The following is a 16,183-nucleotide window of genomic DNA, read 5'->3' as shown; positions in this document are numbered from 1 at the left end:
TATCCTCCTGGGGAAGCTGAGGAAGTGTGGGCTGGATGAGTGGTCGGTGAAGTGGATAGAGAACTGGCTGAATGGCAGAACTCAGAGGGTTGTCATCAGCGGCGCTGAGTCTAGTTGGAGGCTGGTGACAAGTGGTGTCCCTCAGGGGTCAGTACTGGGCCCAGTCTTGTTTAACTTCTTCATCAACGACCTGGATGAAGAGTTAGAATGTACCCTCAGCAAGTTTGCTGACGACACCAAACTGGGAGGTGTGGTAGATACACCAGAAGGCTGTGCTGCCATTCAGCGTGACCTGGATAGGCTGGAGAGCTGGGCAGAGAGGAACCTGATGAGGTTCAACAAGGGCAAGTGCAGGGTCCTGCACCTGGGGAGGAACAACCTCATGCACCAGTACAGGCTTGGGGTGGACCTGCTGGAGAGCAGCTCTGCGGAGAGGGACCTGGGTGTCCTGGTGGACGACAGGTTAACTATGAGCCAGCAGTGTGCCCTGGCTGCCAAGAAGGCCAATGTGATCCTGGGGTGCATCAAGAAGAGTGTGGCCAGCAGGACAAGGGAGGTTCTCCTTCCCCTCTACACTACCCTGGTGAGGCCTCATCTGGAGTACTGTGTCCAGTTCTGGGCTCCCCAGTTCAAGAAGGATGAAGAGCTACTGGAGAGAGTCCAGCGGAGGGCTACAAGGATGGTGAGGGGACTGGAGCATCTCCACTACGAGGAGAGGTTGAGGGAACTGGGCTTGTTCAGCCTGAAGAAGAGAAGGCTGCGAGGGGACCTTATAAATGCCTACAAATATCTGAAGGGTGGGTGTCAGGAGGATGGGGCCAAGCTCTTTTCAGTGGTGCCCAGTGACAGGACAAGGGGTAATGGGCACAAACTGAGGCACAGGAAGTTCCGTCTGAACATGAGGAGGAACTTCTTCTCTCTGAGGGTGACGGAGCACTGGAACAGGCTGCCCAGGGAGGTTGTGGAGTCTCCTTCTCTGGAGATATTCAAGACCCGCCTGGACAAGGTCCTGTGCAGCCTGCTGTAGGTGACCCTGCTTCGGCGGGGGGGTTGGAGTAGATGACCCACAGAGGTCCCTTCCAACCGCTACTATTCTGTGATTCTGTGATTCTTTTCCTCTTAGTGTTACACATATACGCAGAAACCCACCAAAAAAACAAACCAAAACAGAAAAGCACCATCAGCCTCACGTCAGGAAGTTGAGGCCTAAACATTCACAAAACTTTCACGGAAGCTTTAACCAAAATGTGATTATGTTAAAACAAGATCCATCAGAGTAAATATATACCATCCTTCAGGATCCACCAGAATAAATACATACCATCCTGCAAAAGCTGCAACCTATTCACAGTAAGTTTATTCAGAGAATTTTTCCTGCAGAAAAAAGAAATAGATGCCGCCCGTTATGACGTCTACGAATTTAGCTGTAGCTATAGGTGATGAAAAACTCTAGCAACAGCTACTGATACACCTGTGACTTCATGGGGAAAGAAAGTCATATATAAACTTTTTCAGTTAAATATGTATATATTCACTTAAACGCAACTTGAGATTTTTCTAAAGTTTTGATATAGAGATAAATAAAAGTCACATTTAAGAGAATGCTTTCACAATCTGATCAAATTATTCACATTTATCAGCCCTTCCCCTTCCTCCTTGCACTTTATGTATTTCCCTGCTGATCTGAAGCTATATTCTTTCTGGGTGTTCAAGGTTACTTAAGTTACAGTCAAAGAACAGAGAGGGGGTACAAAATCTAATGATTATTTATATGGCAGGACTTCAAACAATTGATCCAGCTATACCTCAAGGGATTTGATAAAGAGGCATTAAAATAACAAGGAGAGAGAAAGATCGGTGAAACGCTATTCAGAGTCACTCAGCAGGACTCTCCTGCTGATGGACTCTCATTCTCGAGATGTTTAGGTGACACTGACCCTCTAGGACATGGTGGCACACCCAACAAGGGATTTACAGATGAAAGTGAGAAGTGAAAGTTGTTGAGCACACACGCAATCTCCACATCTAACCTCACTGCACTAGCAAGGGAAAATGAGGATGTGGCGAAGAAGGACTCCGATCATTTGATAAAGGACTGAAAGTCCTAACACGGATGAGAACATGGGTCAGTCACACAAGTAGTCTGCCCTGGTAGACAAGCATGACCAGATAAAACATTTTGAAGTATTTGTGTACTTAAAAAAAAACCACCAAACCCAGAAGAGTCCGATACTACAACACTGATGAACTTGAAATAGGTATTAAATGCAAGGCTAGATATCACAGGGACAACAGTTGTAGTGGCTAAAACACATATTGAAACATATACGCTATTCAGAAAAGCCAGTAGAAGCTGTATGTATCTATGCCACTGAAAACTGTGATAGATTTAAAAAAACCAAACACACCACTGCAAAAGAACAACCAGAATTTGTTTATGTACAAAAAAAAGCACTTTATTTAAAGGACAGTCCTGCTCAGAGTACTGGGAGTCTGCAACAGATTTCAAGAAATCAGCCTTGGTACAGATTTAATTTTATTTTATTAGAATGAAAAATATCATGGTGAATTGGCCATTACAGGAGATTACTTGACTACTTCAACTAGTTCCTTTTGCTTATGACTCAAGTGAGTCAGAGAAGTTACACTGAGGAATTCAGACTCTCTAAATTGATAATGCTTAGCTGCCTGCTTCATTAAATGAAAAGAAATTTCAGAAATGAGTCTGGAAATGCCTTACAGGATGTAGTGTGCAGTAGACAACTTGCAAGATGAAATAGCTTTAACTAGATAAATAGCTTCCCCACACCTCCTAAAAAGGCGGGAAAGGAGTTGATGACAGAAGTTGCACCTCATATGTTAAAGTATAAGAATAACGTTAAACCTCCCCAAAAAATTGATTTTAAAGATATTTAAAAAAAGTTCTTCAACAACAGATTTAATCCAAGTGAAGAAATAACCTGGCAGTAAAAGTTTCTTAGTAAAGAAACAAAGACAGGGTGTCTACTATGAAACAGGCCTGCAAACTCTTACAACCAGCATGGAATCAAAAGTAACAGCTTCCTGAGCTTGAGTTGAGGAAAACAGATGATACTGCTACAGATTTCTGAAAGAAAAGGGAGATTAAACTATACGTATAGTTGCCAATAAAATTTTCATGCATTCTCAAGTTATTGTGCCTACTTACCTCTAGCCAATATAGGCATTTAAAAAGTGTAATCTATACCTTTTAAGCAGACAAAAAAAAAATAGGGAGATACTCTATAACGGCAGAAGAGCCTGTCTTTAGAGTTAGAGGTGAGGGGAGAAAAGGAAAAATAAATCAGCCCTGCTACAATCAGTAATATTCAAGATTTCAGATTAAGTCAAAGAGTCAGAAGGAAATACCAAAGTCAATGGTAATATTAACTCTTTTTAAAAAAACTGAAAAAAGACAAGGAAAATAGGTAGATCTCATCTGGACCTCACAACAGCTGCATTAAACAAAAATTCAATAAAGGTGGCAAAAGAATTGCAAAGTAACTAAGTAACTGGCTACAGAAGACAATAAAAAAAATATCAGGCTGGACACAGATCGCCGGAAGAGGTTGCCAAGAATTATCTTGGGGCTAGTTTTATTTAACAGTCCAACTAGTGACAAGGGAATGATTAGGGGACTGGAGCACCTCTCCTACAAGGAAAGGCTGAGGGAGCTGGGCTTGTCTAGCCTGCAGAAGAGAAGACTGAGATGGGATCTTACAAATGCTTATAAATATCTTAAGGGTGGGTGTCAAGAGGATGGGGCCAGACTCTTTTCAATAGGACAAGGGGCAACGGGCACAAACTGAAGCACAGGAAGTTCCGTCTGAACATGAAGAAGAACTTCTTCACTCAGAGTGACAGAGCACTGGAACAGGCTGCCCAGGGAGATTGTGGATTCTCCTTCTCTAGAGATATTCAAAACCCACCTGGACGCTGTCCTGTACAACCTGCTCTAGGTGGCACTGCTTTAGCAGGGGGATTGGAACAGATGATGGCCAGAGGTCCCTTCCAACTCCTGTTATTCTGTGATTCTGTCAATTGAGGTGTCTAATAAAAATTACTGCTGATAAAAAGTATAGAGGCACCTCTGATGCACCAAACAACTATTACACCAGGTAAGAGGAATCACACGAACAGAAGCGGTGATAAGGAATGTAGTTCATCAGTCCTGAAGGCAAGGTCAGGGCCTGAGGAGTAAGACAAGCAAACATCCTGCTATGACAGCTGGAAGTGACAAAGGAGGGGAAGGTACTCTCATATATGAGCTGATTACACATTCACTCCATCATGAACTCAAAGAAGGTCTGAAAAGAGAACAAAGCTACCCTTTGACACAAAGCAAGATATATTCTACAGAGACTATTAGAGAAGCATTAAAAAAAAAAGTCATTTTGCAAGGCACTGCCAGCATCTAATCTGGTTAGGAAACAAAAAAATAGCACCTAAGACATACTTGATATTACTGTAAGCTTATGCAAGGAAAACTGACAGCAGAATATTGTCCTGAAGTGAATACCATGAGCATACCTAAACAGCCACATCACAAGATTCTCTGCATCTCTTCAAGTCTAAATGCAAGTCTCCTAGACTGACTGAGGGAAAGGGAGAGTCTCTCCAACACGAACTGAGCATGAAGTTAACCAGTTTACAAAGGCTCAGAGGGAATGCAGATGCTCCTATAAATACTGAGAGAAAAATACCCTTTTTAGCCAGGTGCACAAACTGGTCATGGATACATTGACCCAGAATCCTGGAATAAAGTTTTAGTCAAAGCAGTGAAGTTTCGAAAGAATTTGTTAATGGGACACCACTAACAGAGCTTTGGGGACAAAGCTCTGACTATTTTAAGATGATGTTTGGTCACTTCACAAAAAGGAATATGCAAATGTATTAACTGCAACAAATATTGAACATGAGTATCCAGGAACTCTCTTCCAGTCCTGTGATGTGTCAGTACAGCCACTTTCAGCAAGGAAGTCACTATATACCACTTCTCAACATTACTATTGCTGATTTAATCTGGGCTGCAAACTGACCTTGCCTTAATACTCTAAAGTTTCTATTAATAAAAACAAATTACTTCAGCCTCATTTCTATTTCTCTTGTGAACAAAGGTTCGATTTTTTTTTTTAAGGAATGTTAGTTTCAAAAGGTGGCAATCAAGGAAACTGTACTTTTTAGAATCAATATTTAGGCTACCAGACACATATGTAGCTTCTACTACATCAGTTCTGACAATGAAATTCGTCAACGTTTTCTTCTTGATTTGATGTTAATACTGTACATGCCCATACATTTCTGAAGATGATGACTGCAGTTTCTAAAGCTCTGGGACTCAGATACACAGAAACAAGTGTTTAAGAATCTCAGTGCAGTGAGGAATAAGGGATCAGAACAGTTTTCTTCAATTCCCTTCTTCAACAAAGCCAATCCAAGCACCAGTCTAGCCAATCTATGCCTTGTGATTTTTGTTTGCACTCCTCCTACATTCCACAAAACATTCTTGCACACAAAAATTTCTGTGGCATTCACAGACTGGGCAAAAAAGTTTCATAAGATGATTTTGCCTGTGTTTACTCAGAACACCCCCATTATTTTCAAGGGCAAAAAAAAACCATGTGGAAGTAAAAAAAGCAGTTTGGTCAAACAGAATAAACAGTGAGAATGAAAGTTATGTACACTGATATATATATAAAAATCTGTTTGCCTGCTCTTCATCCCTAGTTCCCTTCCCAAATACCACCCTTCCTCTCAGCTATAAGTGTATTAGCTAGGCTAATATAGGAGATATTCTTTTATTCATAAAGTAATGCACAACAGAAGCACAGCCTACACCTTCTGTCTAAGTAACCCATCGCAAGGTGGACTGCTTGGCAATACACTTGCAGACTGTTGAGCAATGACCTTAAGAATGAAAAACCCTCTAGAATTCACATTCTGCAAGTTGTGAGCGCTGGGAGACAGGTCATAGTGAAAAAGGCCTAATCTTCCTAATATTCGAGGGACAAATATTTTTTTGTTTAGAACATAAGATTCACTTAACAGCTAGCAAAGATGACTTTTGCAGAAAGGCTCTGCACACTGAACTACTATTTAATAGTTTAATCTGAGAAAACCTGAAACAAACAACTCTCATCCTGCACTGAACAGAGGGTGCATTATTTACTTACATATGTATTATTTACTTACATATTAAAGTAAATAATTCAAGCTCATTTGGCAAGGAACATTTGGTAGTTCAATGTGAACTGTCATTATGTCTGGATTATCAAGACTGAAACGGAATCCACAGTTCGGAAAATGTGGATGTGTTCAAATGCTGAGCCATGCCTCAGAAACCAAGAGTTCCTAAGCCTCTTCAAGTAGGATGCAGTCACCACCACAGACAAGCCCCACAAACGTTTTCCAAAGTGGGAACACTCAGTCCCTTGATGATGCTGAGATACAGCCACTGTTCTGACACTGGATTACTATGAAATTAAGGAAGCCACTTGTCTAAAAAAAAAAAAAAAAAAAAAAAAAAAAAAAAAAGAGAGAGAGAGCGCGCGAGCTGGCAATACAGCTAGAAATAAATGGGAAGTTGCATCTTCCCTGCTCAGCTTATCAAACTAATCAACTAGGACTAAAAGCAGATTATTAAAGCTGCCTGCTGAAAACAACAACCTTGTATCCATTCAAAAGTACTAAATAGTGTCCCATTAACTTGAAATTTGATCTTTTAAAATGTAAGATTACCACCAGTCAGCGATCTTCAGTACACCAGCAATTGCATGCATATGACATGGCAGAAGAAAGTGACCTCGTATACTTAAGTGTTCCTGCAACAAAGGGGAAAAAAAAAATTTACAAGTCACCCTTATCAAATATTCCATTTTGTGAAAGTCTGACAATACCATTTTTTTTTCCTTTTTAAAAAAAAAAAACAAAACAACAAACAATAAGTTTTAATTGCCAAAGTGACATCCTGGCAATGGCTCTGCTGTTGATTTTCAAGTGGAAGTGTTGATCCTGCTGAACTTCAAAGAGTACGGTACAATACAGAATTATACTCAGAAAAATAAGCTGTGAAATAACGTGTGTGTGCATGTGTGGGAAGCCTAGAGACAGCCTAGATTCAGCTATCATGTGGAAAATTCTAACATCTTATCTCTGAATCTGAAATGAAGTTCCATACTTATTCAGTGTATTGAATTAAACAACATGATTTCAGCAGTGCATTTTTATTCTTATTCTAAGAAACAGTATGTTAAGCTTGTTTCAACAAAACAAGCTGGACATCAGCTAAAAGGCAAGAACTTTATTCATATACAAGAGCAGTTCCCTACCTCAGTAAAAGTTCCCCTCTCTCAACAATTTGAGATTCTCTAAGCACTGGAAGATATTCAGTAAGCAAGCCTTAGTTTTGTGACGTTATCACAATGCTGAGCGCTTCTGATTTTAATGCCTTGCAGATGAGATAGATGGGTCTGAAGGACAGTAACAAATCTGCAAATGTACTCAGTGATATCACTTTTTTTTTTTTTAAATACAACAGGAAAGAATGAATGAGTTTTATACTTCCTGAATTTCAGCAATGTAGCAGTAGTGCAAGAGCTTTGAATTGCTACTTCCTAGCTACTTCACTCAATAAAAAAATATGAGTACCATTCAGTTATAGAAGACAAGAATCATAATACTTTGGCCCAATATTTCACTCAGCACCTAAACTCTAGATTTAATTTCCCTTTACATCTGTTTTTTGGATAGAAGGTTAAGAAAAACATGGCAAAACAGCCCCTCATATCCAGTCCAGGAATCTAAACCCAGCTGGGTGCCCGCTTAGCCTAGCAGTGGTACAGATAGCACAGTGGCAGGCAAATGAGGGTCCATGATGCATCTTAGCTGCCCATCATTTTATCCAGTAAATAGTATTTGTTGATGCTAGTAAGGTTACACCTACTGAATTCACTTCTTAAAAAACAGTAGCTTTCTTGCCAAGGCACAAGAAAGTCCTGTAGACCAATAATGAAATTCTTTTCCTTCCATTGTTCGACCTTAAGCAGAAAACAAACAAGAAATATCAACTCTTCTTTCCCAACATCGTTGTTACTAGAGCTCAATAACAGGACTAGATTTAGCCTAGATTCTCTTATCTTCATATACAAATTGCTTGTTATCTGACCTCGGCATCTGCAAATACCCTTAGTTCTAGTTCTCTTCTATTTCTAGAAATGAAATTCTGTCAGACAGACACCACCAATCCTCCATAAGAAGCCTATTCCAACAATGGTTGCACTCTGCTGTTTGGAAGATTACCTGTATCCCAACCACAAGGTTGCTTATCAACTCAGTTAAGGCCCAGGCAAGACTGGAAAAGAACACCAGGACTCTGACTGGCTTTTCCAAAATCATTTCTAGATCTAACAGAGTTTGAAGAGCAGAGTTGCACTACATTAAACTTCATAATACACTAGTGGAATTATCACAGAATGCTTGAGATTGGAAGGGACCTCTGGAGGTCATCTGGTCCATCCCCCCTGCTCAAGCAGGGCCACCTGGAGCCAATTGCCCAGGACCATGTCCAGACATCTTCTGAATATCTCCAAATAGGGAGACTCCACAACACCTCCAGGAAATCTGTGCCAGTGCTTGGTCATACTCATACTGAAAAAAATACTTCCTGACGTTCAAAGGGAACCTCCTGTGTTTCAGTGCCCATTGCCTCTGGTCCTATCCTGTTACATATCTTAAGAAGTGACAAAGCCATTATCAGAATGTTATCTTTTAAGGAAACATGGCTGTTCCAAGTGATTCAAGTAACCCTTTTTAACAGTAGCAGCAAGTAAGATGCACTTTTGAGAAGTTTTCAGGACATGACAGCACCAGGGTAGACCACAGAGCCTTTATTAATCACTTACTGGAAAAAAAAAAAGTTAGGGAGAGATCTTATCTTCAGCCATAGTCTTAATAACACTTTTTGCTTATTATTTTTTGTTTCTTTGTTCCATTACCACTTATTTACAAAGCAAAGACCTGCAACCTTTTAGCAATAATGCCAGCTCCAAATAGCCTGACGCATGCTAGGTGGCCTGCTTCTTTTGAGGTGGTGAAATCATTGCTAAAAAAACGAACTAGCAGGTTCTTAGAACATCTGCTACCTAAACGGCTGAGTAGTTCCCAAGAACTGACAGGTCATGTGCTACTGAGCTGCAGACGCAGATATATCCAGTTGTGGGGAGGAAACCCCACATGGGTACCAAATTGCAGAAATGCATCTCTTGGCAAGCGCCAGCCTGCCTGCCTTTGGCAGGCAACAAGGTATCAGGGAGGGAACCTGAGAAACCCACCACAAACTCCTACCACAGTCATCTTAACAAACCAGCAAAGACTCAGTAGCCCACATCCTTTGGAGTTAGCTTCGTCAGCTCCCCGGCATGCAGACAGTAATCACTAGCATGTCTTCGGGATCCCCGTTGCTATTGATGATCTACTCTTTGTTATTTTAAAGCGCTCAAGCAGTACCACAGAAGATTAACAGACACGCACTGTTTCTTTTTTTACGGTACACAAGACCATCAGTGACTGAATCATATTCATAGCGAAACTTCCTCCTTCCTCCCCCTCTACTTTATAAGTTGCACTTAAATTCACCATTTATGCTGTCAAAGGTTTGTTTAGGGGAATCTCTGCACTCATGTTTGTCAGAAGCAAGGGATATAGAAAGAAATGATAGAACTATTCACTCTCCTTCAGAGTACAATAAGCTTCTTTGCTAGCAATACAGTTGCAGCCAGAGTAGTTCTAGGTGCCAGTACGAGCAAGACATGTTCTGCATTGTGTTCACGGGAGATACTGCTATTACACCTCACAGCCTGAGGCAGCAGCAGAACCCTTTTGACAATAAAACTTATCAAGGCTAGTTTGAAAGCCGTCTGTTGCCACTGCAAAAGTTCTGTAAAAATAAGAATTGTACATTTCACTTGGGGAACTAAGAATGTGAAGAAACTCTCTCTATCCCTCCTCAAGGCTATTTTTCTAGACACACTGACAAAGTGATTATCTTGGAGAAGAGGGAGACATCGCAACAATTTTTGTTGTGTTTTTTGTTTTTCTTTTTTAAACATGTGTGGTTGGTAAAGTGGAAGAAAACAGTGCCAGAGACCTATATCGTACTCTACTCGTGAAGACTTGAAGGGCAGGACTTAACCTTCTGTAAGAAGCAGCATTAAGTGACACAGATGGGCTTGTGCACCACGAAGAATAAAGTCTCCTGCACATATGGTTCTGTTGGTGATTGACAAGCTGTTCAGAAATTGTCTTTTCTGTGGTTTCAGCTACTCTCTCCAGGCAGAAGGAAGTAAACATGTAAGGCAAATGGAGTATACCCACACAGTTTTTCTTTATCAGAACCATTAAGACCAGGAGTTTCATTCATTTTCCCCAGCAACTATACAAAAATGGAACAGACTAAAATCAGAACAGTAACAATGCATACACTGCGACTAGGAAAAGCCTCCAGAATCACAAGAAAAAGTGGTGTAAGTCAGATCAGAGAGAGGGGTGACCTAAAAGTGACCTAAGTGATTGCCACAGCAGATAAGAGATGACACTTGTGATAATAGAGTCTTTGCAGTAGCATCATGAGCATTAATAACAGAATTGGTAGAAATTAAGATGAAGAAAGAGTATGACTACATTCAGCGAGTGAAAACATTTCAGACTTCTACCCTAAAAACATTCATCAGAGGATACACCAAATGGCCAGAAAGCCAAATGCTTCAGGGTTTTCTAACAGCAACAAAGAGTCATTACTGAAATCCAACATGTATTATTACAGTAAATACAGAATAGTTGTAAACACTGGTACAAACAAGGATTAGTTTCTCACCTTTACTATTTTGTATTGTTATTGTCTTTGTTCTAAGAACAGCAGTTAAATACAAGTGCTGCATGACAACTGCAGCACCGCATACTACCACTTTTTTGATGTGACAGTTTTTTAGGTTTCAGTTCAACCAACAAGCAGGCACAAATCTGAAGCTATCACTTTAAAAGTTGCTATTATGGAAAGATGAATCAAAACAAAAATCTCCTTAATTCCCAATTCACGCATTACAATGGAAGGCAGAAGAAAGAGAGATTTGTTTACACACCCATGTTAACATAACTGCCAAAGAAAACGTGCAGAAGGAAATAATTAAGTGTTGACATGGCAGCAGCTGTGTTTGCCAACCTAAATATGATTCAGCCATCAAAACCCCACAACTTAAAGACTAAAAAGGGAATCTTCAGTTCAAGTACTTGTAATTTAACAACTGGACTTGAAAGTGAGAAGTCTAGAAACACAGATGCATACACACCTCTTGGTCAGACAAGAAATGCAGAGCTTGGCTCATATGCCTTTCAATGACTTCAAAGGAAGGATTTTTCAGGTTGAGTCTAAACTGTTACAAAATCAAAAAAACAACACAGAGGCACATAAAGAAACATATCTGCAACTTGTCTTCTGTGATTTACCAGATGCTATTAGGCAGCCACTATCTTTATGTCAGGCCGTCTTACAGCCAGATACACGATTAGTAAGTTTGGAGATCTGTTGAAGAGCTAGAAGCTCATAGCTATTCTCAATGCACTACTTCAGCTTAGGGCTTAGAGGTCAGTGAAAGTCAGTTCTCACTCTTATTCCTCCCTCCTGTTGCACATAACAGGGATTCCACTCAAGTCACGCTTATCAGTACTTATTTTCCACAGAAAGATATTCAAGAGCCATGTCTAGAATAGCCTTCATCCAAAGACTGTGAATCATTAGCAAATAGGCATTGCAAAAATTGCTTAGCATGTTCCACATCAAAAGCAACTGAACTCTATTTCTTTACTTTCACTGTTAGTACCATGGAGCACCCAGACCCTGAAATAGGATTAAGCGCTGCCGTGCTTAGTGCTATACACAAACACGTGGCTTCTACCCTAAGGAGCTTGCACCAAGCCAGTGCTGTTCTGGCACACCGGGCAGGCAGGACAGTAGAGGCTCGGCTGCAATGTGCTGAACTGACCCGACGCATTTCTCGGTCTCAGCTAGCACTTCTTACAGCGCTCACTGCTTTCACTAACAGGGCAGGTACTAGAACTGTCACTGAAGTCTTATTAAAAAAACAAACAAACAAAACAACAAAAAAAACAAAGACCAAACAAAAAACCCTCTGATCATTTGATCATTTAACAATTATCTCAGCTGGGACACCTGAATATAGAAAGTCAGAAACAATTTGTGCAAGTTTTCTTTCTCCACTGTGGCTGTTCCCAACCTTCCCCCCCCCCCCCCCCTTTTTTTTTTTTTGATGTTTCAAGCAACTTGCAACATTGTGCCCTGAGTTTCAAGTTGGCAGAGCTCCAAAACCACTACTCCAACACTGTGTTGATTCTTGTCATAACTTTATATATAATAGAATCTGCTATTTCTGAACATACACACTACGTGAAAGACACAAGCAGCTTCAAGAACTTTGCATGAGCAACAACCTAAAACAGATTGAAAGGAGAAGGAGTTACAGATATCCTGCCTCTTGGGATCAGACCCACAGCTGCGCTTTTCTTCACTATTCTGTTTCCAACTTTAACTAAATTGTGGTATTTATTACCATCAACACCCACATCACTCAGCCTTGAAGGCAGACAGCAAAGTTCACTCTAGACTAATTGGAAATTAACATGGAGGAGATGCATTTTATGTTAGCAGAATAATGACAAGTACCCACAACAGACAGAACATTACACATACAAAACCTCCTCATCCTTCAGATAAATGAGAAACTAAAGCAATGAAACATGTATTTCCAGGGTCAATATTCAAGGATTTATATACTTGTACCACAAGTGACAGCCACAGGAGACTAAAAACAATGTCTGTCCCCCAAAGTATAGTGCTTAAACATAACCACAAAGGCAGAAGGCAAACACAAAAATACAGCACCTCAATGAGCAGAGCGGGTGAATTTGGTAACAGAAACACATTAGTCCCAGTCTGAAGAGTTGTTTGTCAGATCTCACAATATCTGCATCCTATTATCTGAAACTTGATACAGAAGGAAGCAATTAGATTCTCCTAGATTTTTCTTTGGCCACCTTAGCAGTGGTGTATCACAGTATCCCTTAGCCTTTACCAGCAAAACTTCACGCCTTTGCTGAGTCATATCTTAACATAACTGAAATCAGCGGAGAAATTTCTACTAACTTCAATGAGATCAAAAGATGCTGATATAAATGCTGTGCTGCTTCTGACGTATAAAAGTACCCCATGACTGCACAGTCCCATACTCATTCTGCTGCCTCGTTCATCGCTGCATTTTTTTGAAATGCACATTACAACAAATCAAATTAAAGCCTAAAATGTATTAGCTACAAAATGAGAAAACCTTCCTATCGAAAACACAATTCATATGTCAATTGATAAGAGCACAGTTTGTAGAAACTGAAAACTCATTTTGACAACTAGAAACCATAAGATCTCAGACTGCCAGAATTATGTCCTATTTCACTCTACTTTCTACACAGCGTGTAACAAAACCTACATAATGCAACAAATGAAGAAGAGCTTGTTAGACTGACATGCATGCATTTATAATGGCTGCGGTTTGAACTAGACCCAATTCTGTGCTATGACATACGCACAGCTACCAAAAAAAACCCAAATAAGGTTTTGTATAAAATACAGTATACTTACATATGCAAAAGTGAATGAGCTAGCCACACACGCAGTGTTGCAGTAAGCAGGCTCCAGCTGCCTCTCACCATCATTTCCTGTCCTTGGTGAACATACCAGTAATTTCAGCCCAACCACAACTGTTCAGCACACACACGTGCACACTCATACACAGAAAGCATCTCCGATCCCTAAAATTCCCCTCCCACCTTTCCCGCATGTAAATGCACATATTATGTAAAATGATGAGGACACAAACGGACCTAAACTCAGCATGCGGGGTGGGGGATACCAGAGTAAAGAAAAAGGGAATAAGGAGTTGTGAACATTACTGTTTTGTCAACAGGCTAGAAGCTACAGTGGAAAATATTTAGCTTAATCTATCGGAGTACAGACTAGGGAATATTAATGAAGATTTTACCTTCAACATTTTCAATAATAAAAACAAAGATCATGGAAGTTAAAACTGTTGTTACCCACAGCTTTACAGAAAATGTCCATGAAAATACTTGCTTTAAACCAGACTCACAAGTTGAAATTAAGCAGCGTGAAACATTCTGAATGCTATGATTAATCGACCAAAGTCGATGGATCAAGCAACAACCAACTTTTCATTTCGTCACTTCTCAAGAAAGCAGAGAAGGAAGAACACTTGTTACCATCATTAGAGGCCTAGGACAAAACTGTAAGGCAGACAAACTACCTTACAAGGACGAAGAAAATTTATTAAACACTCTTTTCTGTAGCCATTCTAGATACCCTCCAAGGAAAAATAAAGCAGCAAGTGTCGGTGAAGAGTACCTCACTGTCGGTGAACTGCACCCAACAGTTTTCATGCAATGGAGTATTTACATGCTCATACTGCTTAATTTGTCCTCAGAGGGGAATTAAAAAAACCTGGAAACCGGAGTGGTCGCATTTAATTAACTTATTTTCTTGCAGACGTGGGCAAGAAGAAATAAAACGTGCCGCCGTTATTGTTTATTTGACAACGAGCGCGGAGAACCCCAGATTCAGACGAGAGCGGCGGCTTCGCAAACACGCCCGCGGCTGCTGAAGTTACATCTTACAGCCAGCCCGGCTCCCCGGAGCACGCAGCCGGCGGGGACACCGGCCGCTGCCCGCCCGCTGCCCCGGGAAAGCCGCCTCTCCGCTCGGCCGGGAGACGCCCCGCGGCTGACCGGGAACCCGCTCCGCCTCGCTGCGCGCCGGGAGCTCGATCAACCGCGAGCAGCCCTCAGCAACCCCCGGGGGCCGCAGGAGGTGGCCGGAGAGCGGCTCGGGGCTCTCGCAGCGAGCTGGGGGAGAAAGGTGCTTTCCGTGTGGTAAAAAGACACTTTTCTCGCGTGCCCAGTTCGCCGCCCGCCCGCCCGCCCCGGCGCTTCAGCAAGGGGGGCCTCAACCGCCGCCCGCCCGCCCACCCGGGGGGCTACGCCCCGACACGCCGCCCCCCCCCCGCTGCCCGGTCCCTACGGCGCGACTAGGGAGCGGCCCCGCTTTTCCAGCCCCGCCCGGACACCCACCTGAGCTCCTCACCTGCCGCCGGCCGAGTTACCGCCCGCCGGGCGGCCCCGCCATGGCCCTCGGGCAGCGACGCCCCGCAGCCAGCAGGAAGGAGGGAGGGAGGAGTCGGGCGGGAGCGACAACCGCAACCATAAAGAACCGCTCTACCTGCGCTGGTCCCGGTGGGGAGGGCAGGGGCGCGCGGATCGACAGCTCCGCTCCCTTCGGAATCTGGGGAACGTCCAGGAGAGGGAGCGGAGGCGGGTCCGCCGCGCTCGATTGGCAGCCGCGCTGACCAACGGGAAGCGCCCGTTCATTTCCCCCCTCCCCGTACGAAGGAGGCGTTACTCCCGCCCGTCCTCCTCGGCCGTTGGAGCGGGGGTGTTTCCATGACGTCACGGGCAGCGCCCGGCGGACAGGTGGGGAGCGGCCCCTGAGGGGACGCGGGGACAGAGCCGCGGGGACGGGAGCCCCGGGCTAAGCCGGTGCCGAGCCCGCCCGCCGGCCGGCCGGCCTTCTGCAGCGGGGACCGGGCAGGCTGCGGGGTGCCTCAGGGGAGGGGGCGAGGCGCGGAGCTGATCCCGCACCGGCCCTGCGGGAGCCTCGGAGCCCGGGGAGCCATGCCTGCCTCAGCCGCCCCGTCCCGAGGGCGCGGCTCCTCTCGCCGGCGGGGCGAGGTGCGACGGGTCTTGGTCCCGCAGCGGCCCGGGGGGGGGGCATCAGCGACCGGGGAGCGCTCCCCGCGCCCGGCCTTGCCGGGCTCCTCCGGTGGGAGAGAAACACCCCGCCCCGTCCCCCTCCGCTTCCGCTTCCCCGGCATCCTAAAATTAGACGGTCCCTCGGCGTCTGGTTTAAAAAGAAACAACTTGAATGACTAATTAGATGCAAGCCGCTAGAAGCGCGCTGGACTGCTTCCACGAACCCTTTCATGTGTGCGCTCAGTCTTCCCAAAATTATTACCGCATGCGGGATGTGACCTGG

At 43.3% G+C, this 16,183-nt stretch overlaps 1 protein-coding gene across 10 annotated transcripts in view; it reads right to left on the bottom strand.

Annotated features, from left to right (window-relative positions):
• OSBPL3 (oxysterol binding protein like 3) overlaps positions 1-15,459 on the bottom strand; it is a 95,486-nt gene extending 80,027 nt beyond the window's left edge. For 8 of the 10 annotated variants that reach the window (XM_075419125.1, XM_075419123.1, XM_075419122.1 and 5 more), the window contains exon 1: positions 15,223-15,459. The gene's annotated coding sequence lies outside the window, so the exon portion shown is untranslated. The remainder of the gene's footprint in view (positions 1-15,222) is intronic. The other 2 variants (XM_075419124.1, XM_075419127.1) reach the window with 2 other exon arrangements.
• Between the last annotated feature and the right edge of the window lie 724 nt (positions 15,460-16,183).

Source organism: Opisthocomus hoazin, chromosome 4, assembly GCF_030867145.1.
Source record: "Opisthocomus hoazin isolate bOpiHoa1 chromosome 4, bOpiHoa1.hap1, whole genome shotgun sequence".
In the NCBI taxonomy this organism is placed as follows: domain Eukaryota; kingdom Metazoa; phylum Chordata; class Aves; order Opisthocomiformes; family Opisthocomidae; genus Opisthocomus; species Opisthocomus hoazin.
The sequence above is the reverse complement of the archived record's forward strand: the minus strand, read 5'-3'. Positions and strand labels throughout refer to the sequence as shown.